Below are 24,572 nucleotides of genomic sequence, written 5' to 3'. Positions count from 1 at the left end.
GCCACTGCATACCTGTTCTGTTCAGTGGACCCGCCACTGTATACCTGTTCAGTGAACCCACCACTGCATACCTGTGCTGTGAACCCACCACTGCATACCTGTTCTGTGAACCCACCACTGCATACCTGTTCAGTGAACCCACCACTGCATACCTGTTGTGTTCAGTGAACCCGCCACTGCATACCTGTTCTGTTCAGTGGACCCGCCACTGTATACCTGTTTAGTGACCCCGCCACTGCATACCTGTTCTGTTCAGTGAACCCGCCACTGTATACCTGTTCAGTGAACCCGCCACTGCATACCTGTTGTGTTCAGTGAACCCACCACTGTATACCTGTACTGTTTAGTGAACCCGCCACTGCATACCTGTTGTGTTCAGTGAACCCGCCACTGTATACCTGTACTGTTTAGTGAACCCGCCACTGCATACCTGTTGTGTTCAGTGAACCTGCCACTGCATACCTGTTCTGTGAACCCGCCACTGCATACCTGTTGTGTTCAGTGAACCCGCCACTGCATACCTGTTCTGTTCAGTGGACCCGCCACTGTATACCTGTTTAGTGAACCCGCCACTGCATACCTGTTGTGTTCAGTGAACCCGCCACTGTATACCTGTTCAGTGAACCCGCCACTGCATACCTGTTGTGTTCAGTGAACCCGCCACTGTATACCTGTACTGTTTAGTGAACCCGCCACTGCATACCTGTTGTGTTCAGTGAACCTGCCACTGCATACCTGTTCTGTGAACCCGCCACTGCATACCTGTGGGTTCAGTGAACCCGCCACTGCATACCTGTTCTGTTCAGTGGACCCGCCACTGTATACCTGTTTAGTGAACCCGCCACTGCATACCTGTTGTGTTCAGTGAACCCGCCACTGTATACCTGTTCAGTGAACCCGCCACTGCATACCTGTTGTGTTCAGTAAACCCGCCACTGTATACCTGTACTGTTTAGTGAACCCGCCACTGCATACCTGTTGTGTTCAGTGAACCTGCCACTGCATACCTGTTCTGTAAACCCGCCACTGCATACCTGTTGTGTTCAGTGAACCCGCCACTGCATACCTGTTCTGTTCAGTGGACCTGCCACTGTATACCTGTTTAGTGAACCCGCCACTGCATACCTGTTGTGTTCAGTGAACCTGCCACTGCATACCTGTTCTGTGAACCCGCCACTGTATACCTGTTCTGTTCAGTGAACCCACCGCATCAGTGCGCATACCTGTGCAGTTAAGTGAACCCACCTACCTACGTGAGTGCACGCAGTGTGATATACCACTCCGTGCATACCCGATATGGACAAAACAGGTAGAGGAAGAGGTAGTGCCAGAGCCAGAGGAAGGCCACCCGGCAGGTCTGCGCGAGGTCGTGTAAATGTAATTTCGTGTGGACCTGGCCCACAGTACAGTGCTCGGAAGAAGGCACGTCCTATCACGTCCCAAGATTGTCAGGACGTGGTTGAGTATTTAGCGACACAGAACACCTCATCTTGCTCAGCCACCAGCGCTACTACTAGCACCACTTCCGCTGCATTTGACACTTCGCAAGAATTATTTAGTGGTGAAATCACTGATGCACAGCCATTGTTGTTACAGCCAGATGAATTTTCACCAGCTCATATGTCTGCGTTATGCGGCAACACTATGGATGTAACGTGTAAGGAGGATGAAGGACCTACTGATGGTGCATGTTTGGATTTTTCTGAGTCAAGCGAAGCTGGGCAGGATGACTACGATGATGACGATGATAGGGATCCTCTGTATGTTCCCAATAGAGGAGATGAAGAGGGGGACAGTTCAGAGGGGGAGTCAGAGAGTAGTAGGAGGAGAGAAGTTGCTGAAAGAAGCTGGGGCAGCTCTTCGTCAGAAACAGCTGGTGGCAGAGTCCGGCACCATGTATCGCCACCTATGTACAGCCAGCCAACTTGCCCTTCAGCATCAGCTGCTGAGGTCCCCATAGTGCCCACATCCCAGGGTGGCTCAGCGGTGTGGAAATTTTTTAATGTGTGTGCCTCAGATCGGACCAAAGCCATCTGTTCGCTCTGCCAACAAAAATTGAGCCGTGGAAAGGCCAACACTCACGTAGGGACAAGTGCCTTACGAAGGCACCTGGAGCAAAGGCACAAACAGCAATGGGATGGGCACCTGAGCAAAAGCAGCAGCAGCACACAAAAGCAAAGCCACCCTCCTTCTCCTCTTCCTCCTCCATCAGGTGCATTATATGCTTCTGCCGCTTTCTCCCTTCCACCTTCACAGGCACCCTCCTCCACTCCGCCTCTGCCCTTGAGCGGTTCCTGCTCCTCTGCCCACAGCAGCAGTCAGGTGTCCGTGAAGGAAATGTTTGAGCGGAAGAAGCCAATTTCGGCCAGTCACCCCCTTGCCCGGCGTCTGACAGCTGGCGTGGCGGAACTGTTAGCTCGGCAGCTGTTACCATACCGGCTGGTGGACTCTGAGGCCTTCCGTAAATTTGTGGCCATCGGAACACCGCAGTGGAAGATGCCAGACCGCACTTATTTTTCGAGAAAGGCCATACCCCAACTGCACCGTGAAGTTGAGAGGCAAGTGGTGTCATCTCTTGCGAAGAGCGTTGGGTCAAGGGTACACCTGACCACGGATGCCTGGTCTGCCAAGCACGGGCAGGGCCGCTACATTACGTACACAGCCCATTGGGTGAACCTGGTGGTGATCGATGGCAAGCAGGGCGCAGCGGACCAAATTGTGACACCTCCACGGCTTGCAGGCAGGCCTCCTGCCACCTCCTCTCCTCCTGCTACATGCTCTTCGCTGTCCTCCTCCTCCTTGGCTGAGTGGCAGTTCTCCTCTCCAGCTACACAGCCCCAGCTCCGCAGGGCCTATGCTGCATGCCAGGTAAGACGGTGTCACGCCATCTTAGACATGTCTTGTCTCAAAGCGGAGAGTCACACTGGAGCAGCTCTCCTGGCTGCTCTTAAGAAACAGGTGGATGAGTGGCTGACCCCGCACCACCTGGAGATAGGCAACGTGGTGTGCGACAACGGCAGCTATCTGCTTGCCGCTTTGCATATGGGGAAGCTGACACACATATCCTGCATGGCACATGTCATGAATCTAGTGGTTCAAAGATTTGTGGCAAAGTACCCTGGCTTAGCGAATGTCCTGAAGCAGGCCAGGAAGTTCTGTGGGCATTTGAGGCGGTCTTACACAGCCATGGCACGCTTTGCGGAAATTCAGCGCAAAAACAACATGCCGGTGAGACGCCTCATTTGCGATAGCCCGACTCGCTGGAACTCGACCCTGCTCATGTTCTCCCGCCTGCTAGAACAGAAGAAAGCCGTGACCCACTACCTCTACAACTACAGTAGAATGAAACAGTCTGGGAAGATGGGGATGTTCTGGCCCGACAACTGGACACTGATGAAAAATGCATGCAGGCTCATGCGGCCGTTTGAGGAGGTGACCAACCTGGTGAGCCGCAGTGAGGGCACCATCAGCGACTTAATTCCCTACGCTTACTTCTTGGAGCGTGCTGTGCGTAGAGTGGCGGATGAAGCTGTGAATGAGCGTGACCAGGAACCGTTACGGCAGGAACAGGCATGGGACCAATTTTCATCAGACCCAGCTGTTTCCTCAACACCTGCGGCAGCACAGAGGGGGGAGGAGGAGGAAGAAGAGAAGTCGTGTGCAGAAGACGAGTCAGACACAGAGGATGATGAGCAAGGTGTTTCTTTGGGGGAGGAGGAGGAGGAGGGGACAGCGGCAGGAGAACAACCGCAGCAGGCGTCGCAAGGGGCTTGTGCTGCTCAACCTTCCCGTGGTATTGTTCGCGGCTGGGGGGAGGAGGTTGACTTACCTGACGTCACTGAGGAAGAGCAAGAGGAGATGGAGGGTACTGGATCCGCCCTTGTGCAGATGTCGTCTTTCATGCTGTCCTGCCTGTTGAGGGACCCCCGTATAAAAAACCTCAAGGGGAATGAGCTGTACTGGGTGGCCACACTACTAGACCCTCGGTACAGGCACAAAGTGGCGGACCTGTTACCAACTCACCGGAAGGTGGAAAGGATGCAGCACATGCAGAACCAGCTGTCAACTATGCTTTACAATGCCTTTAAGGGTGATGTGACAGCACAACGCCAGCAAGGTACCACTGCCACTAATCCTCCTCCCGTGTCCACGCAGTCAAAGACAGGACGCTCCAGCGATCTCATGGTGATGTCGGACATGCGGACGTTCTTTAGTCCAACGCCTCGCCGTAGCCCTTCCGGATCCACCCTCCACCAACGCCTGGAACGGCAGGTAGCCGACTACCTGGCCTTAAGTGTGGATGTAGACACTGCTGTGAACAGCGATGAGGAACCCTTGAACTACTGGGTGCGCAGGCTTGACCTGTGGCCAGAGCTGTCCCAATTTGCCATCCAACTTCTCTCCTGCCCTGCCGCAAGCGTCCTGTCAGAAAGGACCTTCAGCGCAGCTGGAGGCATTGTCACAGAGAAGAGAAGTCGCCTAAGTCACAAAAGTGTTAAGTACCTCACCTTTATCAAAATGAATGAGGCATGGATCCCGGAGGGCTGCTGCCCGCCCCAAGACTAAGTCAGTCCCCGCACACACAGCATCTCTGCCTGCACGCCGTGTGACTGGCTTCCTGGGCTGCCCCAAGAAGACTAAGTCGCTCCCAGTCCCTCCACACAGCATGTCTGCCTGCAGGCCGCTTGACTATCTTCTCCGCCACCACCAACAGGGTCCGGGACTCCAGGCGGATTGCTGAATTTTTTAGGCCGCTGCTAGCAGCGGCCGCTGTAATAATTTTTCTGGTGCGTGTACATGACTGCCTAATTTTTCTGGCTGCACTGCGGGCAGCTGCAACAACAAAAGAAAAGGCATGTACATGCGCCCATTCCCCTTCGTGATCATTACCTTGCCGTGGTGAAGGGGCTTGCGTATCACAATGAAGCAATGACCGGCGCCTAGATGAGTGTCTCGGGGGGCACACAAAAGATAATAAGGTCGTTGCTTCATTGTGTTCAGACCAAATTCGATCAGCTGGACAGTCACTGTTCTGTCATTCAGCTACATCAGCCAGGCGACCATATGGGCTGTAAAGCCACCAAAACCTGCACTCTCGCCATGGTGCGCACCAGTCCAGCACGGCCGTCACTACACAAACAGCTGTTTGCGGTGCGTTACACGGTGAGTTTGGTGTGTCAGTGTGAAGCAGTACCTTAATTACACTACCTGATTGATGTATACACATGCAAGATGTTTTAAAGCACTTTAGGCCTGTCATTTAGCATTCAATGTGATTTCTGCCCTTAAAACGCTGCTTTGCGTCAAATCCAGATTTTTCCTGGGGACTTTTGGCATGTATCCCACTCCGCCATGCCCCCCTCCAGGTGTTAGACCCCTTGAAACATCTTTTCCATCACTTTTGTGGCCAGCATAATTTTTTTTTTTTTTCAAAGTTCGCATCCCCATTGAAGTCTATTGCGGTTCGCGAACTTTAACGCGAACCGAACCTTCCGCGGAAGTTCGCGAACCAGGTTCGCGAACCTAAAATCGGAGGTTCGGCCCAACTCTAATGTACACTTTCAATATTGGTCATCCAAAATGATCACTCTTGTTTATTTATTTGGGCAGCCTTTTCCCTGTACAAACACTTGGTTTGGCTATTTGCCAAGCAGTGAATTATGCCATATGCAGAGCAGAGGAGGAAGGAAGAGCAGGAGCTTATAGCAGCAGGGAATGACAATTAGGCAGTTTTCCAGTATGCCCAATTGCTAATGACCACTTGCCAGGTGTCAGGGAACACTTGCACACGCTCTGCAAAGACGCCTGAAATTATCACAAACAACTGTTTTGGATTATTAAAATGTCAAGTGTATACAAGCCCCAGTTATACATTACATTTTGAAAGGCCATCAGAGATGAATTTGTTGAAGCCAGGCCTGGATTTACATCACAGGAGCCTGTAGGCACAGATGTTCTGGCACCCTAATCTTCGCCCTCCATGAACCTACAACCCTGCACCACAAGTAAGCTGGCCCAGCTGTCACTTCTCCCTTATTTGCCTTGCCCATCATAGGTAGCTACAAGTGCCCCTTAGGGCCTTTTTCCACTAGCAATCACAATCACAAATCACAAACGCCAGCGATTGCGATTGCGATTTTTCATTAATTCTGTTATGCGATTGCGATTTGTGATTTTCGTTTGCATTGCATTATCATTGTAAAAATCGCTCCAGCAAGTGATTGCGATTTGCGATTAGCGATTTCCAAATTGAATCACTGTAGTGGAAAATACTTCTCGTGATTTCTATGATAAAGTAACAACTCTAGCGATTTAAAAATCACTAGCGATTTGCGATTTTGCGATTCAGCAATCACAATCGCTCTAGTGGAAAAGGGCCCTTAAGGCTTGTACACACTCTTGATTTGCTGGAACGACGGGTCCATCAGACCCTCCCGCTGGGCGGGTGTTCCAGCGACAGTACAGCATGTGTACAGTCTGTCTGCAGATAGACTGTACACACGCTGTACTGTCGTTGGAACGCCCGCCCAGCGGGAGGGTCTGACGGATCCGTCGTTCCTGCAAATCAAGCGTGTGTACGAGCCTTTAGGGTTAGGTAGTCAAAAGTACCCTCAGTATTTAGTTGCCCCTAGCTGAAGGGAGATTTTGTCAGTGGAATGCCGAGAGCTTGGAGAGTAACCTCTCATATACACTCTGCTCAAGACTCTGCATAGGGATGGAGGGAGGGAGGCACTCAAGGAGCAGAGTGAGCTGCCTTTCCATCATCAGGCGCCTGTAGGCACGTGCCTACAGTGCTTTATGGTAAATCCGGCCCTGGTTGAAGCATTATGACTTCATTAGATTGTTAGCTGCTTGGAGGGACAGTAAGGGCCGGTTCACATTTGCAGCGGATCAAAACAGATCCATGTAAAACGTATCAGTTTTTTTAAAAAAAACATGGATGAATTTTCCACAATTTTGTGCTTTTTGTAGCACGTTTCCAGTAAGTCTTAACGTATGGTAAAAAGTGTACTTCCTTATAGGTGGTTTTAATATGGTAATGTACTTTTTTTGGCCAATAGGAAGGAATTGGGAGTGGTTATGCTATACCAAGCAATGTTTTACCCATATGGCCGTGTTTAATGTACCGCTTTATTTTTAATGTACCGTTTAATATTAATGTAACGTTTTAAATGCTGCATGTTTACATATTAATGTACTATTTAATGTACCGGCATGTTTAAAGCAGGAGGTTTAGGTAATCCGCTTTGGCATACAATTTGAGTGGAAAGTTCTTTGTGGGAACGGAAGATCCGTTTTTTTTTTTACATTGGCTTTCATTGCCTACATGGGGATCCGCTCTCCCGAAAATAGTTCCAAGCTCGGACTCTCCACTCAGTTTTCCGGGACGTATCCAATATGTTTTAATGTGTCAGTCAAGACTGCCAATACTTTTAACAATAAGATCTAATCCTCCATTTTTGTCCACTTCAGAAAGCGTATCAAATGGGTACATTTTTATTGCAAGTGTGAACCAGCCCTTAGTGACATTACTATGTTCTCAGTAAAGTGCAGAATTTGTCAACACAGTATAAATACATATTAATAATAATAATAAATTCTGTACATGTTTCACAATGCTACCACTGGAGAGCATGAAAGTAGGCATGCAGGAAATAGAGGATGGTAAGGAGAAGTATACTTTACTGAAGAACACAGAAGAGTCTAAGGAAATGGTCAAACTCTGTTCAATAAATAGTTGTGACTATAATGAGGGTAACAGTGTTGATCCAAAAATTTGACTTATTTACTAATTAACCCCATTCAGAATTTGTAATTACTAAATCAAAGTTCCAAAGTTCTAAGCAGATGTGTTAATTGTTCAATGATTTGATAGCTTAAAACTTTTCCTTGTCTTGTGGAGCTTATTTGCCTTTTAATGGAATCACCAGAGAACCCATTCTGGGGAAGGGGAGGGGAAAGGAAAGGATGATTAGGAACCAAACATTAAACAATAGCAGTCATTACTTTAGGTCACGTGTTTATGTCTTGCATTAGCACAGACTGAGAGTGTCTGTCTCTGCCAGTCAAAAAACAACATTATGGCCTGGGACCCACTGGTGGCACGTTTTGCAACAGATTGCAAAGCGTCCTCGATTCCACTCAATTTTCGATACTTCATAAGTTTTGACAGCAATTCCCGAAGCGATCGCAATTTGGCTATGCAGCCATTGATGTGATTGCTCCCAAAATGCTGCATACTCTGTGATTGCAACAATGCAAGTGGAAACCAGAGGGTTACACTGTTGCAGCATTTCGCCGATAGCCGGCCAGGCCTGAGAGATGAAGACACAGGTAAAGTAGACAAAGAAAGCATTACAATTATTTATCATAGTGACAGTGGGGTACCGATCATAAGGCTGCAGGTGCTCACAGCACCACTGTGGTGCTCAGTCACCTGGGAGCTTTTTTTCATAGTTTGGGCAACATTTGGGAAAATAGCAACAGGCAGTGCAGGGGACTGTACTACATCCTGCACTAGATGTAGCACCCCTCATCCTTCCTGTCCCGTGGGCAAAGTGCCTCCTTGGCTCTACACACAGCCTGCAGTGAGTAAATGTGCAAAGCAGCAGAGTGGAGAGAACGATTGCTGTGCTGCAGCTGGTACATTAGCAGGGAGAGGTGGCAGGATGTGTTTATTGTTTCAGAAGTTGCCTGTCATTAGTAGCCTTCTGCACTGGCTCATGTAATACCACAGTGCCCTAGACTAGTGATTATTTATCCTGATCGGAGTAATTAATCAATAATGCAGGGCAGTCTGCTGTTGCAGAAGCCAGTGATACAGGTGCTGACAGCTGACTTCTGCAGTGGGAAGCACCAGGCAATTTAGATTAGCTTGATTGCAGGTAATCTTATCTCTTTTCCCAGCTCCCCCTCCCACACTGTTGTCTTCCCCCATGACCATTTTGTCTTTTCAGATTTTATTGGCTTCTTTTAACAGCCTGTCCCTGCCAAACAGCACTGGTGATGTCTGCAGTCCTGGTGAGAGGTCTTCCTGCCATTTCTCCTCTGCTACTAGGCTCTCTGTCTAGTGCCTCTACCTCTTTATTTCCCGTCCTCCTATGCATTCCCCGCTTTCGTATGTCCCCCTTTTCTGACTGTCCTCAGAGGAGCTCACAATCTAATCGTACCATAGTCATAGTCTAATGTCCTGCCATAATATTACTGTGTAGTTATATAGCATTGACATCTTCTGCAGCACTGTATAGAGTACAGTTTCAGCTCCGTCCACATCCTGAGGACTCCTTTACCCCTAAAAAATTTGCAGCGACACGCCCAAACCCATCAACCCTCCCATAAAAAAAAATTGGTTTGTGTGTGTGTGTGTGTAGGTGTTTGTGGGGGGTGTCTGTAAATAATCAGCAACGGGTGTCAAATTCCCTAGGTATGCCACTGCATTGTGATCACAGGGTAGGGAGCTAATTAACAAGTATTCTGACTTCTGATCTGAGGTGTCAGCTGTCCAATGAAAACTTAATATCAAGTTTGGGTCAACACTCCCAAAATAAAAACTTTACGATCTCTGTCAGGTCAGAGTCAGAGATAGAGGTTGTCTTTTGTAATGTTAATTTTAACAGATGAGGGTATAAAGTGGTACCAGCATATCATTGAAATGTCATTGCACTGAGTAATTTAACTAGCTTTCATAATTTAATTATCTTCTTGTTCTAAAGATTTCAGCGCATAAAATTTTAACATTCCCTAAATTATCTGTTTCATCAGCTCTGTGACTGAAATCTTTAAACGATATTAGTCACATCTCAGGAGACAATAGACATACCTGTACTGAGAACAGGATTAAGCCTCAAACATACGCTAGACTAGACTGAAGTTGGTCAAGGAGCTATTCAGGGTCATCTTGGCTGAGAATCTGATGGTTGTATAGGTGTCCTATGAGGTTGCAAATCCAGCAAACTAGTTAATTAAGCGACGGCAATGGCCGCATGTCTTGTTCTCCTGTTTACCACAACTGCTGGAAGCCACTCCATTGTGTACCTCTCTGTGATCTCTCCTCCTCTCCCCCTTACAACAGTACGCTTTGTCAGCTGTAGTCAAGGCATGTGTCATCATGAACTCATGGCCTAAACTGTCTCCCCAGGGAGTAATCCCCGAACCCTATGTATGACAGTTATACTGAGCGTAAGTGTACTAACCTTTAGGTGCAAGATAGCTTGCTTAATCAACTTACTCTGCTGTGCCAGTAAGGACAACGACAAACACTAGACGGTCCTTGGCCGTCTTGACCAGTCTTCTGAGAATATGACATCTGTATGGTAGCCCCGACCCTACCCAATGTGTCGCTGAGAGATCTGGTATGCTGGATCATCTCTGCTGAGTGTAGGCCAAGTTGCCCTCCTTACCCCTCTGTATCCATGTATCCATTGTTCCTCCTTTCCGCAGTGTAGTAGCAGTACATGTGTGTGAGAGTGTGCGCAAGTGTGAGTGTGTGCGAGTGTGTTCAAGTGTGAGTGTGTCCACCTATTTTAGTCTTGTTTTACTTGTCTGGCTACTAAGGTATTGTGCAGACTTAGCCAACAATACAGAACCACTACAGGAGGACAACAGGCTGTTTTTTTTCTTTTCAGTCTTTTAAAGCAGATTGAAAATAAAGTAGAAGTTGCTTAAAATGAATCACAAGTAACAATAGCCCCCACAACCCCAGCGGCTAGAGAGGCCCGCTCCTGTATGTAGTGCAAAGCAGCAATGACAGCAGAGCATTACACATTACCTCCTTTTGACGGCGGGACAAGTCCTCTCTACTCTTCTTGGGTGCAAGTGCAATCACCATGCGGCTTCCAACCTTGCCACATAACACTAAATCGAAGAGGCGTGAAGAGGACCTGTCGTGCTGCCTGCCGGAAGGAGGTAATGTATAGCACTCTGCTGCTGTCGCTGCTGCTCTGCATTGTCTACAGGAGTAGGACCCCCCCCCCCCCCCCAGTCCTTAGAGACAGATCTCTGCAGGGGTGCAAGCATAATTGTAGTCACAGCCCTGACAGTAATAGATATAATTCAAACAAACCAGAAGCAAAAAAACTAAACAAAAATGTATAATATAATGAATTGTATGTTTAGTACAGATAATGAATAGAACATTAGTAGCAAATAGTCTCACATTTTCAGTTCTATAGCTTTATTTATAACCCTGTTTCATTCTGTCATATTTGCAGTTTACAAACTACATAGAGCATTGAAGAGCTATTTTATTTCTTAGCTGTACTACACATACAATTAGTAACATAACATTAGTCATAAGTTTATTTTCGCTTCAGGTTTGCTTTAAAAATCTCATCATACATTAATGCTCCATCAAGTTCTTCTTTCCTTAGTATTTGTCTCTTTGAACTAGCCTACATTTTGCTTATATTCTATAGACTTTGAATAGAAGGGAAATGTACTACTAGAAAGTACAATTACAATAATGGAGCATCTACTGGTGTATGGCACCTGGTAGCATTGCAAAGAGGGCACCTGAACAAAGCATACCAGCTTTCAGATAGCACAGATAAGGCACATTAGCAATAAATGTGATACAAGTGGAACTTAAAGAGAAACCGTGACCAAGAATTGAACTTCATCCCAATCAGTAGCGGATACCCCCTTTTACATGAGAAATCTATTCCTTTTCTCAAACAGATCATCAGGGGGCGCTGTATGGCTGATATTGTGGTGAAACTCCTCCCACAGGAAACTCTGAGGACCATGGTACTCCTGGCAGTTTCCTGCCTGTGAACTTTGTTGCATTGTGGGGAAAAAGCTGTTTACAGCTGTTTCCAACTGCCAAAAAAGCAAGCAGCGGTTACATCACCTGCCAACAGTAAAAATGTCACCATGTGATAAATGTCAGAATGTAAATCAGGGATTTAAAAGATTTTACAATGACTATAAATCATTTATACATAATTATTGTAAAAATGAAACACTTTTTTTATTATATTATTTTCACTGGAGTTCCTCTTTAAGCAATGACTCGCTTTTTACAGCCTGAATCAACAGTGTGTATGCTGAGGTTACAGAACGGTGCTGCAGTTTATGCAGCTGCTAAAAAAAAAAAGTATTTGAAGCAGCCTTCTTCAGTTGGGGTGGAGAAAGATCCTCATTCATGTTCAAAGCCATTCACAGCTCACTTGTGTCATTGGCCACCAAGCCTGTGTGGGAAAGTCCTGGTTTGAACTTGCAGCAAATCCAACAATTGCTGTCACTTGTAGAATACAGTGCATAAGAGCACATGTGTCACCAATATTTGTTCAGAGCTCTAAGAAGATGGAAATAGACAATATGAAAGGAAACTCTTCAGTCTTTCTCATCTATTGACATGCAAGCCTCAGATCTGGCTTTATGGCTTCTTTTCTTTTGTATTCAGGAAGCTGTTGTGATGACTTTCTCCCCTCATTGGAAGGAAACCATCTAAATACCAAGTGCCTACTGTGAGTAAAACTATATACCGTATTTCGCGCCGCATAAGACACTCCGGAATATAAGACGCTCCGGAATATAAGACGCACCCAGGTTTAAAGGGCAAAAACCAGGGGAAAAAAAATACTAAACCTGGTGCGTCCATATTCCAGGAGCGTCTTGTACATGTCCTTCTGTGTGTCCTCATGTGTGCTCCTGTGCCCCCCATATCCCCATGTGTCCTTCTGTGTGTCCTCATGTGCCTCCATGTGTCCTCCTGTGCCCCCATGTGTCCTTCTGTGCCTCCCATGTGTACTTCTGTGCCCCCCCATGTGTCCTCATGTGCCCCCCATGTGTCCTCCTGTGTGTTCTCATGTGTCCCCCATGTGTCCTCCTGTGCTCCCATGTGTCCTCATCAGTGGCGGCTCCAGAAAATTTTTTTAGGGGGTGCTATGCAGGTGCTGGACCAATTTCCGGGGGAGCTGACGACCTGCGGCGCGCGAAGCGCGCCGCGGCAAAAAATGGGTGTGGCTACAACCTGCGGCGCGCGAAGCGCGGCGCGGCGAAAAAATGGGCGTGGTCATGACCGGATGAGGGCGGGGCTAACTGTAATTTAAAGTGAACCCAGGGTGAGAGTGATATGGTGGCTGCCATATTTATTTCCTTTTAAACAATACTAGTTGCCTGGCAGCCCTGCTGATCTATTTGGCTGTAGTAGTGAACTGAATTACACCAGAAACAAGCCATGCAGCTAATCTTGTCAGTTCTGACAATATTGTCAGAAACCCCTGACCTGCTGCATGCTTGTTCAGGGTCTATGGTTGAAAGAATAAGAGGCAGAGGACCAGCACGGCAGCCAGGCAACTGGTATTGCTTAAAGGGAGATAAATATGGCAGCCTCAATATTATTCTCACCTCGGGTTCCCTTTAAAAGTGCAACGCAAAGACAGAGGGCCCAAGTTTTGGTGACCCTTTTCCCAGAAAATTCACATAATTGTGCAGGTTTTCTCAAGAAAATACACGTAATGTGAGCATATTTTAACAAAAAACGTCCAATGACCCCAATATGCACAATCGTTATCAGATATGGCTCCAATATGCACAATCGGTAGCAGATATGGCCCCAATATGCACAATCGGTAGCAGATATGGCCCCAATATGCACAATCGGTAGCAGATATGGCCCCAATATGCACAATCGGTAGCAGATATGGCCCCAATATGCACAATCGGTAGCAGATATGGCCCCAATATGCACAATCGGTAGCAGATATGGCCCCAATATGCACAATCGGTAGCAGATATGGCCCCAATATGCACAATCGGTAGCAGATATGGCCCCAATATGCACAATCGGTAGCAGATATGGCCCCAATATGCACAATCGGTAGCAGATATGGCCCCAATATGCACAATCGGTAGCAGATATGGCCCCAATATGCACAATCGGTAGCAGATATGGCCCCAATATGCACAATCGGTAGCAGATATGGCCCCAATATGCACAATCGGTAGCAGATATGGCCCCAATATGCACAATCGGTAGCAGATATGACCCCAATATGCACAATCGGTAGCAGATATGACCCCAATATGCACAATCGGTAGCAGATATGGCCCCAATATGCACAATCGGTAGCAGATATGACCCCAATATGCACAATCGGTAGCAGATATGACCCCAATATGCACAATCGGTAGCAGATATGACCCCAATATGCACAATCGGTAGCAGATATGACCCCAATATGCACAATCGGTAGCAGATATGACCCCAATATGCACAATCGGTAGCAGATATGACCCCATTATGCACAATCGGTAGCAGATATGACCCCAATATGCACAATCGGTAGCAGATATGACCCCAATATGCACAATCGGTAGCAGATATGACCCCAATATGCACAATCGGTAGCAGATATGACTCCAATATGCACAATCCGTAGCAGATATGACCCCAATATGCACAATCGGTAGCAGAAATGACCCCAATATGCACAATCGGTAGCAGAAATGACCCCAATATGCACAATCGGTAGCAGAAATGACCCCAATATGCACAATCGGTAGCAGAAATGACCCCAATATGCACAATCGGTAGCAGAAATGGCCCCAATATGCACAATCGGTAGCAGAAATGGCCCCAATATGCACAATCCGTAGCAGATATGACCCCAATATGCACAATCCGTAGCAGATATGACCCCAATATGCACAATCCGTAGCAGATATGACCCCAATATGCACAATCCGCATCACCTGAAAAAGAAAAGAAAAACCCATTTACTCACCTACAGCCAGAAGACCTTCTTTCCCGACCTCCTGTCCCGAGTCCCGACCTCCTTGTGGCGCGCAGCGCCCGCGCGCCCACGATCCTCTTCCTTCCCGACGAGACTTCCTGCCTGCATGCAGAGAGCAGGGCTACGGGAAAATGGCCGCCCGAAGTCTGCAGAACAGGGCTCCGGGCGGTCATCTTACCGTAGCCCTGCCTGCTGCTCCGTGCTGCCGCTGTGAACTGACTTGGCGTCTTTTAGACGCCTGAAGTCAGTTCACTCCAGGGGGTGCTTTGGGGGTGCTTGGACAATTCTAGGGGGTGCTCGAGCACCCCCAAGCACCCCCCTGGCGCCGCCCCTGGTCCTCATGTGCCCCCCATGTGCCCCCCATGTGTCCTCATGTGCCCCCCATGTGTCCTCCTGTGCCCCCCATGTGCCCCCCATGTGTCCTTCTGTGCCTCCCATGTGTACTTCTGTGCCCCCCCATGTGTCCTCATGTGCCCCCCATGTGTCCTCCTGTGTGTTCTCATGTGTCCCCCATGTGTCCTCATGTGCCCCCCATGTGCCCCCCATGTGTCCTCATGTGCCCCCCATGTGTCCTCCTGTGCCCCCCATGTGCCCCCCATGTGTCCTTCTGTGCCCCCCATGTGTCCTCCTGTGTGTTCTCATGTGCCCCCCCATGTGTTCTCATGTGCCCCCCATGTGTCCTCCTGTGCCCCCATGTGTCCTCCAGTGCCCCCCATGTGTACTTCTGTGCCCCCCATGTGTCCTCCTGTGTGTCCTCATGTGTGCTCCTGTGCCCCTATATGTCCTCCTGTGCCCACATGTGTCCTGTGTGTCCTCATGTGCCCCCATGTGTCTTTCTGTGCTCCCCATATGTCCTTCTGTGCCCCCATGTGTCCTTCTGGGTGTCCTCATTTGCCCCCCATGTGTCCTCGTGTGCCCCCCTGCCTTCCTCCCTCCCTCCCGAGTCTCCTGTCCCCAAACCCCCCCCGCCCCCCCCCCCCCCTCCCGATGGAGTGTCAATAGCAGCGGCAACTTACCCTTGGCATGCTCCCACGCTGATCCTTGATCATTGCGCTGCCCCCCGCTAGCCTCCTCTGCCTCCCCCCTGCTCATCTGGCCCCCCCGGGTGTAAGAATAAGTAACGGTAGCTTACCTCCGCAGTGCGCCCGCGATGACTGCAGACATCTGTCTGCCCGGCACTTCTAGCTCTAGTGACCGGCTTGAACTGATGACGCGCAGTTCAAAGCCGGTCACTAGAGCGAGAAGTGCCTGGAAGACGGATGTCTGCAGTCATCGTGGGGGCACTGAGGAGGTAAGCTACCCCTACTTATTCCTACCCCCGGGGGGGCCAGATAAGCAGGGGGGAGGCAGAGGAGGCTAGCGGGGGGCAGTGCAATGATCTAGGATCAGCGCGGGAGCCTGCCAAAGGCAAGTTGCCGCCGCTATTGACACTCCACCCGGGGGGCCAGGAGACTCAGGCAGGCAGGGGAAGGCAGGCACAGAAAGGCAGGGAATCCCCGATGGCGGCGGGTCAGCGGTTCTGTATCGGCAGGCGTTATTAAGTCTAGGATTCCCTGCTTTTACCGTATAAGACACAGGGACTTTTGCTCCCCATTTTTGGGGGAGAAAAAGTGCGTCTTATACGGCAACAAATACTGTAGTTACCAAAGGTACAGAGGTATAATGTAAGTCTATATAAAGCAGAGTCCTCGGTATTCGGCACCAGCAGGGATCGCCTGATGCCAGATACATGTCCTTGCCGGTCGTTTGAGCAACGGGCCTAAAAAGCACAACCCCCCCCTCCCAATACTTACCGAGCCTCCAGCGAAATCTAGCAGCCTTCCTGGAGCAGGTAGTGAGCTCCTAGTGGCTTTCAGGCTTCCCCCATGCATGCAAGCGGACATTTTCTACTGACTCGCATCGGGCCAAGTGACACGCAGACTTGCATCCACGGATTCCAGAAGCCGCTCGGAGCTCGCTAGATGCTGCAGGAAGACTGTGAGACGTCATTGTGGGCTCGGTAAATATTTAAAAAGCCTTAACACGCCCCCCCCCCCCCCCCCAATCGAAGTACCCATTATCCTTCAGGAAGTCCATTTAGTTGAGACTTTCTGTTGCCTGAGTTCCAGATAATTGGGAATTTCCTGTACATAAAAGGCATGACTCGTTATTGCCTAGCCCAAACCCCTTGATGTAGATACATGAAATTTGGTATGTAATTCCTTTTGTGATGTAAGCATCCACTAAGGAGGGATTTTTAGGAAAGTCTATCATTAAAGTGGATCTGAGCTCAGAATTTCCACTCTGTTCTAATACTATAGATTAGGCACAGTATGAAAACAACCAGGGGAAAAAAAAATCTGTTACAATACACAGATATGCCCCCAAAAGCCCTGAATATTTACTGGAGCTTTCAGGGAGCAAAAGAAGGGGTTAAAGCATCTGTCTTTTTCTATACAGCCAGCACTGCCAGCTCCAAGGTGCTGTGAGTCATCAGTTATGTCTACTAATTACACACTTGTTACACTCAACTGTAGCTAAATAAACACAGCTCACTGCAGCCGATTTCTACAGCATTTCTATGTGGAATAAACACTTTTAAGTCTGTTCTTTGCAAGAGCTCAGGTCCAAAGGGGAAAAGGGGGTGAAATGGCTCAAAACTGAAAGAACACCAGATGGCAGCAGGGAGCAGAGGAAGAAAAAGCTAATACCGAAAGAAAGAAAAAAACTAATGCTATTTGGAAATAAAAATGATAGTGTGTGAGAGATGCAAAAGTTTTGAGGAGATAAGATACAGCTAATTTGATCTTGTCTTCACAACATTCCAAACCCGAGAAGAGAGCAGCTCTCACAATTTGTTTCTGTCCTTATGCTAAGTTTATCCCTCTTATTTTTCACAACCTTACCTCCCACCCCCACGTACCATGAACATTGAAACTACCCTCAGGCATTACATTTTGACCACTAATCACAATCTTTATAGCCAGATTGTACAGCAAATTACACTGGCAACCTTGTACTTTTCCAAGATTAGCAATACTGTATTCCCTAATCCACTCCCCATGTACACTTTCCATAGAAAACAACCTACAGAGGGATCAACTTGCATTACCTTAGATCAATATTTTATAAGGTTGATTAAGAATCCATTGCTGTAATATCTGCTACTGGTGCCTGAATGTACCCCAGTAGGAGATTAGTGTTAACAGTTATTCCATGCAAGAAGTCTGCACAGTGTAAAGGGAGCAGAATTGCTAATATTCATTTGTAATAGCAAATATCAGCTCGCCACCTATATTTTCCATAACTATCAAACAGAGCTGAATTTGCATTTTATTATAATGTATAAACTTGATTAAAGGTTGCATAAAGCAGAGGAAAAAAAAAAAATAGATTACTTGCCTCAGTAGTGGAAACTGTCTGGCTAATCCAGAGGTTCTCCCTATCTTCCTCAACCCCACCGATCCAGCGCTGGGACCCTTTGAACATACTCGATAAAAGCTTGTCAAATATGTTCTTAGGGCTGCACTCCCATTCTTGTACGAGCGCAGCTACACAGAGCTACTCGTGCACAGCTTTTTCCTCTTTGACATGATATATCGGCTCCGTGCTACTGCACAGGAAGTACAGCAGGGCTGTGCTTGTCCATGTACGGGAGTGCACTGCGGATCAGGGGTGTCAAACTGAAATACAAAGTGGGTCGAAATTGAACACTGGGAGCAAGTCCCAGGCCAACCTCAATGTCTAGTGTCCACCTCCCTCAAAGTTCCCTGGTGTCTAATGCCTCCCCCTCACACACACACACACCATATACAGTTCTCTGGTGTCCAGTGCCCACCTTTCTCCTCTATACAGTTATCTGTTGTCTAGTGATCCTCCCCCTTCCCCTACACAGTTCCTTGGTGTCTAGTAGCCCATTCCCTCCCTTATACAATTCCCTGGTTTCTAGGTTCCCCCTCCCTGACCTTGGCCGGTGGGACAGAATTTGACATACTGTATATGCTGTGGATTATCTAGAGGCTTAACTCTACTAAGGGAAAGTATTAAATGTCCCCCCCCCCCCCCCCCCTCCAGCACAGGCTTGCTTTCACAATCAGCTGCTTTTATTTTTGGTCCAGGTGTCTGACTCTACTCCTTGTTCCATATGTAAAGCACTGCGGCCTTGGTTATTTTTTCTGTTCCTGGTTTGTCTGATGCACAGCCGCGTTGTGCACAATATATTAGCTGTGAGCAGTATTGCTGTGCAGAGCTAAATTAGTATTATTCTGCCCACCAGCTGTAATTCACACCTGTAGTGTTTGATGCTTGGGTGTGACAATAATATTAAAGCTATAACGCTGCCTATACCATGCCCATACCATGCCCACACTGCCTATACCATAGCCACAATGCCTATACCATGCCCACACTGCCTATACCATGGCCACACTGTCTATACTATATCCACAATGCCTATACCATGCCCACAATGCCCATACCATGGCCACACTGTCTATACCATGGCCACACTGCCTATACCATGGCCACACTGCCTATACCATGCCCACACTGCCTATACCATGCCCACACTGTGTATACCATAGCCACAATGCCTATACCATGCCCACACTGCCTATACCATAGTCACAATGCCTATACCATGCCCACACTGCCTATACCATAGTCACAATGCCTATACCATGCCCACAATGCCCATACTATGTCCACACTGCCTATACCATGCCCACACTGCCTATATCATGCCCACACTGCCTATATCATGCTTACACTGCCTATACCATGCCCACACTGCCTATATCATGCCCACAATGCCCATACCATGCCCACACTACCTATATCATGCCCACACTGCCTATACCATGCCCACACTGTCTATACCATAGCCACAATGCCTATACCATGCCCACAATGCCAATACCATGCCCACACTGCCTATATCATGCCCACACTGCCTATTCCATGCCCACACTGCCTATACCATGCTCACACTGTCTATACCATAGCCACAATGCCTATACCATAGCCACAATGCCTATACCATAGCCACAATGCCTATACCATAGCCACAATGCCTATACCATGCCCACACTTTGCCAAGGTGTGCTGTGATCTCCACAGTGAGCCAGCCTCTCGTTCTCAGTGTTATATGTTGGGAGGTATGCCATAAAAATTAATCATTAAAAAATAGTCAGAAGTGTGCTAAGAAATGCAGTGTTCAGAACAGATGCCTATCTTTCTAAGAATTAATAAGGCGGGTTTTCCAGGACAGAAAGGCTTTATTATATCGTTTACACTTCTAAGGGGCAGTCGGCCTTATTTCCTGTTCATAAAAATTGACTGGTCAGAAAAACAGAATTAGACGTAGGCTGAAAAACACGTTATGGAAATAATGGAGTCTTGGATCGTGCTGCTCAAGCAGTGTGACTAGGTTGGTGTCAGCAGAGTGTCTTCAACAAAGTGCTGTATACCATAAGTGAGAACTCGGTGTTGTGTCACATCACACTTGTGGGTAGATGAATGTTAATGCTTCATTTAGAGATGGTGGCATTTCTGCTATTTTTGCAGTTTTGCTATGAGGCCCCATGATCTCTAGCTATGCCACGTGTGATAGCGTCCAGCCTGCTTGACATAAGCGGGCCAAGCTAATAATGACCTATTCCATATTATTAATAACTCTGCAATGTCCTAGCCAAACAAATTCAATCTAATTTCAATGTCGTTTTTGGGGGCCATACAATCCAGAGATGTGATTATGTTTCCCATAGATTCTGCAATCAGATTGTGAGGTGTGTGGCTGTGGCCCACTAGAAATTGCAAAGCACAATTTCTAAGCACTTTTTTAGAGCGTTTTTTGGGAATTTTAAAATGAATTTATTGCTAGCGATTTATACAGCGATTGTGCATTCCTTTGTTTTTGTTTTTGTTTTTTTGGTTGCTGCAAAATCAATTTGTATGAGTGCTTGAAAAGCCATTTTGCAGCGATCTTCTACTTTGTATTGGAGCACAATCGTTTCAAAAATGCTGCAAAATCCACAAATACGATTTGGGGAAATCACAATCACTCATGCGGAATCGCCTGCTTTGACTTTCATCGGCCTAGAGTTTTTGGAATTGATGGCGATTCCAAAGCACGGCTGAAACAGCTCCTGGGGCCCCAGCCCTACTGATCCTGCAACATAACATCAACAAGATGGATGCTTTTCATACGATCTAGCAGAGCTTTTACAATACAGTATAATGCAATGTGTTCATGACAGTCTCTGGATTATTACTTTTTTTTTTAAGAGGAGTAAATAATGATTTTAGAGCTCATCTTACAAATCAGGACTGGAGGAGGTTGATGGAGAAGTGTACTTAAATAATACACTTTTGAAATTGAACCTTATTATACAAACCTATTGATCCTCCAGTAGCCTCTGATATCAACATGCACAAGTACCTACTAGCAGCTTAAAGAGAACCCGAGGTGGGGATATGGGGGCAAATGGGACACAGAGCCATGTTCTCTGCCTAATGGCATGGCTCTGTGTCCCCCCAACAGCCACACTCTGCCCCCCCCCCCCCACACCGCGCTATAGCCCCCCAAATTAAACTACAAGATTTGTTGCTAACTCTGAGATAAAAAGAGGGGAGAGGAATTCCCTTTTTTAATTCTCCGTTTAAAACGCCCACCAGGGATGTTCTAGTGATTATGATTATAGCTATAATTGAAATTTCGTGAAACCAAGTGTCTCAGCATGCATGACCGCTAAGTGCACCTCGAGAAAGAGCACCCTTCTTAGGAGTGGCTGCAGGTAGAGCCTCCTGATAAATTTAAAGTGACAACATGTGCAAGGACCTTTGCATTATCAGATATTGCAAGGCCCAAAAGCAAGCGTCTCAACATGACCGCTAAATGCACATTGGTAAACAGCACCTGTCTTAGAAGTGGCTGCAGATAGAGCCTCCTGATACATTTAAAGTGACAGCATGTGCAGGGGCCTTTGCATTATCAGTAATTGCAATCAATGAGTGACTTTCCTGAGTTTAGTCATTACCTAAATGTGCATAATTACTATTCGAAACAAAATTACGTCCATTTTCGTAATCAAAATAACTTTCTTTCTATAGAAAACACAAAATTACAAAATTTTGCATTAAACACGAATTTGTGCTGAAATGCAAAATTACGAAACCGAAATTTCGCTTACGGAATTTCGAATTATGATTTGTATGGCAATTGCGAAATTAAGAATTTTTGTTGTAACGGCAAAATTTGCATCCATACTTAAGGAAACGCGAACATTTCGGCTCAACACTAGTGTTCCCACAGGGTTTCCTGGGCAGCTCTCTCCCCTGGCTGCGCCTCCTGCCACTCAATTGCCTCCCTGCATGCTATAAGAGACACACAGTCTCTCAGAGCAGCGGTGGTTTTTGTGGCTACCTGATCCGCTCAGCCCTGCAGATCAGGTAGCCTACTTTTTTTTTTATTTCTTGAGCCCACCTCGGGCTCTCTTTAAATGCTTACAGTATCCAGAGAACTGCTTGTTCAGTTACTTCAAGGTCTTCACATGGTGGTAAACCATATACAACACAGCAAGGCAAAATCTAGTGGCTGGAAAGAGGAGTGGCCACAAAAGACCAACTAGGCTATTAAAGGTAACCTGAAGTGAGAGGTATATGGGAGGCTGCCATATTTATTTCCTTTTAAACAATACCATATATCTATTTGGCTGCAGTAGTGTTGGAATCATACTAGAAGCAAACATGCATCTAATGTCAGATTTGACAAAAATGTCAGAAACACCTGATCTGCTGCATGCTTGTTCAGGGTCTATGGCTAAAAGTGGGCAGCAAGGGGGCGTAGTGCAGGGGTCCCCAACCTTTTCCGGCCCGGGGGGGGGGGGGGGGTCGGAGTGCGTGCGTCATGGTGGACAGTGTCATGCGGGGGGGGGTTACAGGGAGGGGGTGCGGCGGCATAGCTAGCATAGTTGCCCCAGTACGGCTAGTATAGTTACCCCAGTATGGCTAGTATAGTTACCCCAGTATAGCTAGTATAGTGTCCCAGTATAGCTAGTATAGTGGCCAGTATAGCTAGTATAGTCCCAGTATGGGTAGGTAGTGCCCCAGTATAGCTAGTAAAGTGCCCAGTATAGCTAGTATAGAGGACTGTCCCATGGCCCAACTGCAAACGTCCCACGGACCAGCAGTGGGCCGCGGACCACAGGTTGGGGACCCCTGGCGTAGTGGTTAGCGCTCTCGCCTTGCAGTGCTGGATTCCCAGTTCGAATTCCAGCCAGGGCAACATCTGCAAAGAATTTGTATGTTCTCCCTGTGTCTGCATGAGTTTCCTCCGGGCACTCTGGTTTCCTCCCACATCCCAAAAACATACAGATAAGTTAATTGGCTTCCCCCTAAATTGTCCCTAGACTTCGAAACATGCAGAAGTAGAGAAGAAAGCGCTGTTTCACAGGATCACATACAGATAGCAAAAGCAGAGGGGGTAACAGATGGCTACAATACATGGAATACATGATACATAGACATATGATTATGGTAGGGATTAGATTGTGAGCCCCTCTGAGGGACAGTTAAGTGACAAGTCATTACATACTCTGCACAGTGCTGTGGAAAATGTTGGCGCTATATAAATACTAAATAATAATAATAAAGTATTAGAGGCAAAGGATCAGCAGGATAGCCAGGCAACTGGTATTGCTCAAAAGAAAATACATCAGGCATCCCCCATATCCCTCTCACTTCAGGCGTCCTTAAAAGGAAAGCTGAATTTGGAGAGCTATGAGGGCTGCCATATTTATGTCGTTTTAAACAATACCAGTTGCCTGGCAGTCCTACTGATCTCTTTAGTTGCAGTAGTGTTTGAATCACACGCCTGAAACAAGCAAGCAGCTAATCTTACATAGTTACAGTTATTTGGGTTATAAGAAGACATAGTGTACGTCTATCGAGTTCAACCAGAAAATAAGGTAAAGCACTAAACTGCAACCTTACCTCACATATCTCAGTTGATCCAGAGGAAGGTAAAAAAAACCCTTGTCAGATTTTTGTCAGAAACACCTGATCTGAATGCTTGTTAAGGGTCTATGATGAAAAGTATTAGAGGCAGCAGTGGATTAACAGGACTGCCTGTTTGTATTGTTTAAAATGAAATAAATATGACAGCCAAGCACCAGCTAAGAGCATTGTTCTCCCCACTCACTCTGCCCACCCTGTGATGTCACTCGCGCCTGGCTCTATTGGTCCGCTGCCCTGCCCCCCAGGGAACAGTAACTTTAGTTCATAGGGAACAGTAACCATAGTCAGTAAGAGGACAGTAACCATAGTCAGTCAGGGGACAGTAACCACAGTCAGTCAGGGGACAGTAACCATAGTCAGTAAAAGGACAGTAACCGTAGTTAGTCAGGGGATAGTAACCACAGTCAGTCAGGGGACAGTAACCATAGTTAGTCAGGGGATAGTAACCGTAGTCAGTTAGGGTGCAGTAACCACAGTCATTCAGAGGACAGCAACTATAGTCAGTCAGGGGACAGTAACGCAGTTGTGTCCACTTCTGTCCGCTTTTCAGCATCTGTAACATTGAAGTGTAACTGAAAAGCGGACACAGCTACTTTAGTGGGCTCAGGCCCTAACCGTAGTCAGTCAGGGGACAGTAACCGTAGTCAGTCAGGGGATAGTAACCATAGTCAGTCAGGGGACAGTAACCACAGTCAGTCAGGGGACAGTAACCACAGTCAGCCAGAGAACAGTGACCATAGTCAGTTAGGGAAATTCAGTGCAGAAACGTTCTGCATTAACAGTGTTTTCACTAGAAAGTCCAGCATTTAACCTCCCCCGCCTTCATGATTCAAAGGCACT

Source organism: Hyperolius riggenbachi, chromosome 7 (assembly GCF_040937935.1).
Source record: "Hyperolius riggenbachi isolate aHypRig1 chromosome 7, aHypRig1.pri, whole genome shotgun sequence".
NCBI classification, from domain to species: Eukaryota; Metazoa; Chordata; class Amphibia; order Anura; family Hyperoliidae; genus Hyperolius; species Hyperolius riggenbachi.
Note: the sequence above shows the minus strand (reverse complement) of the source record.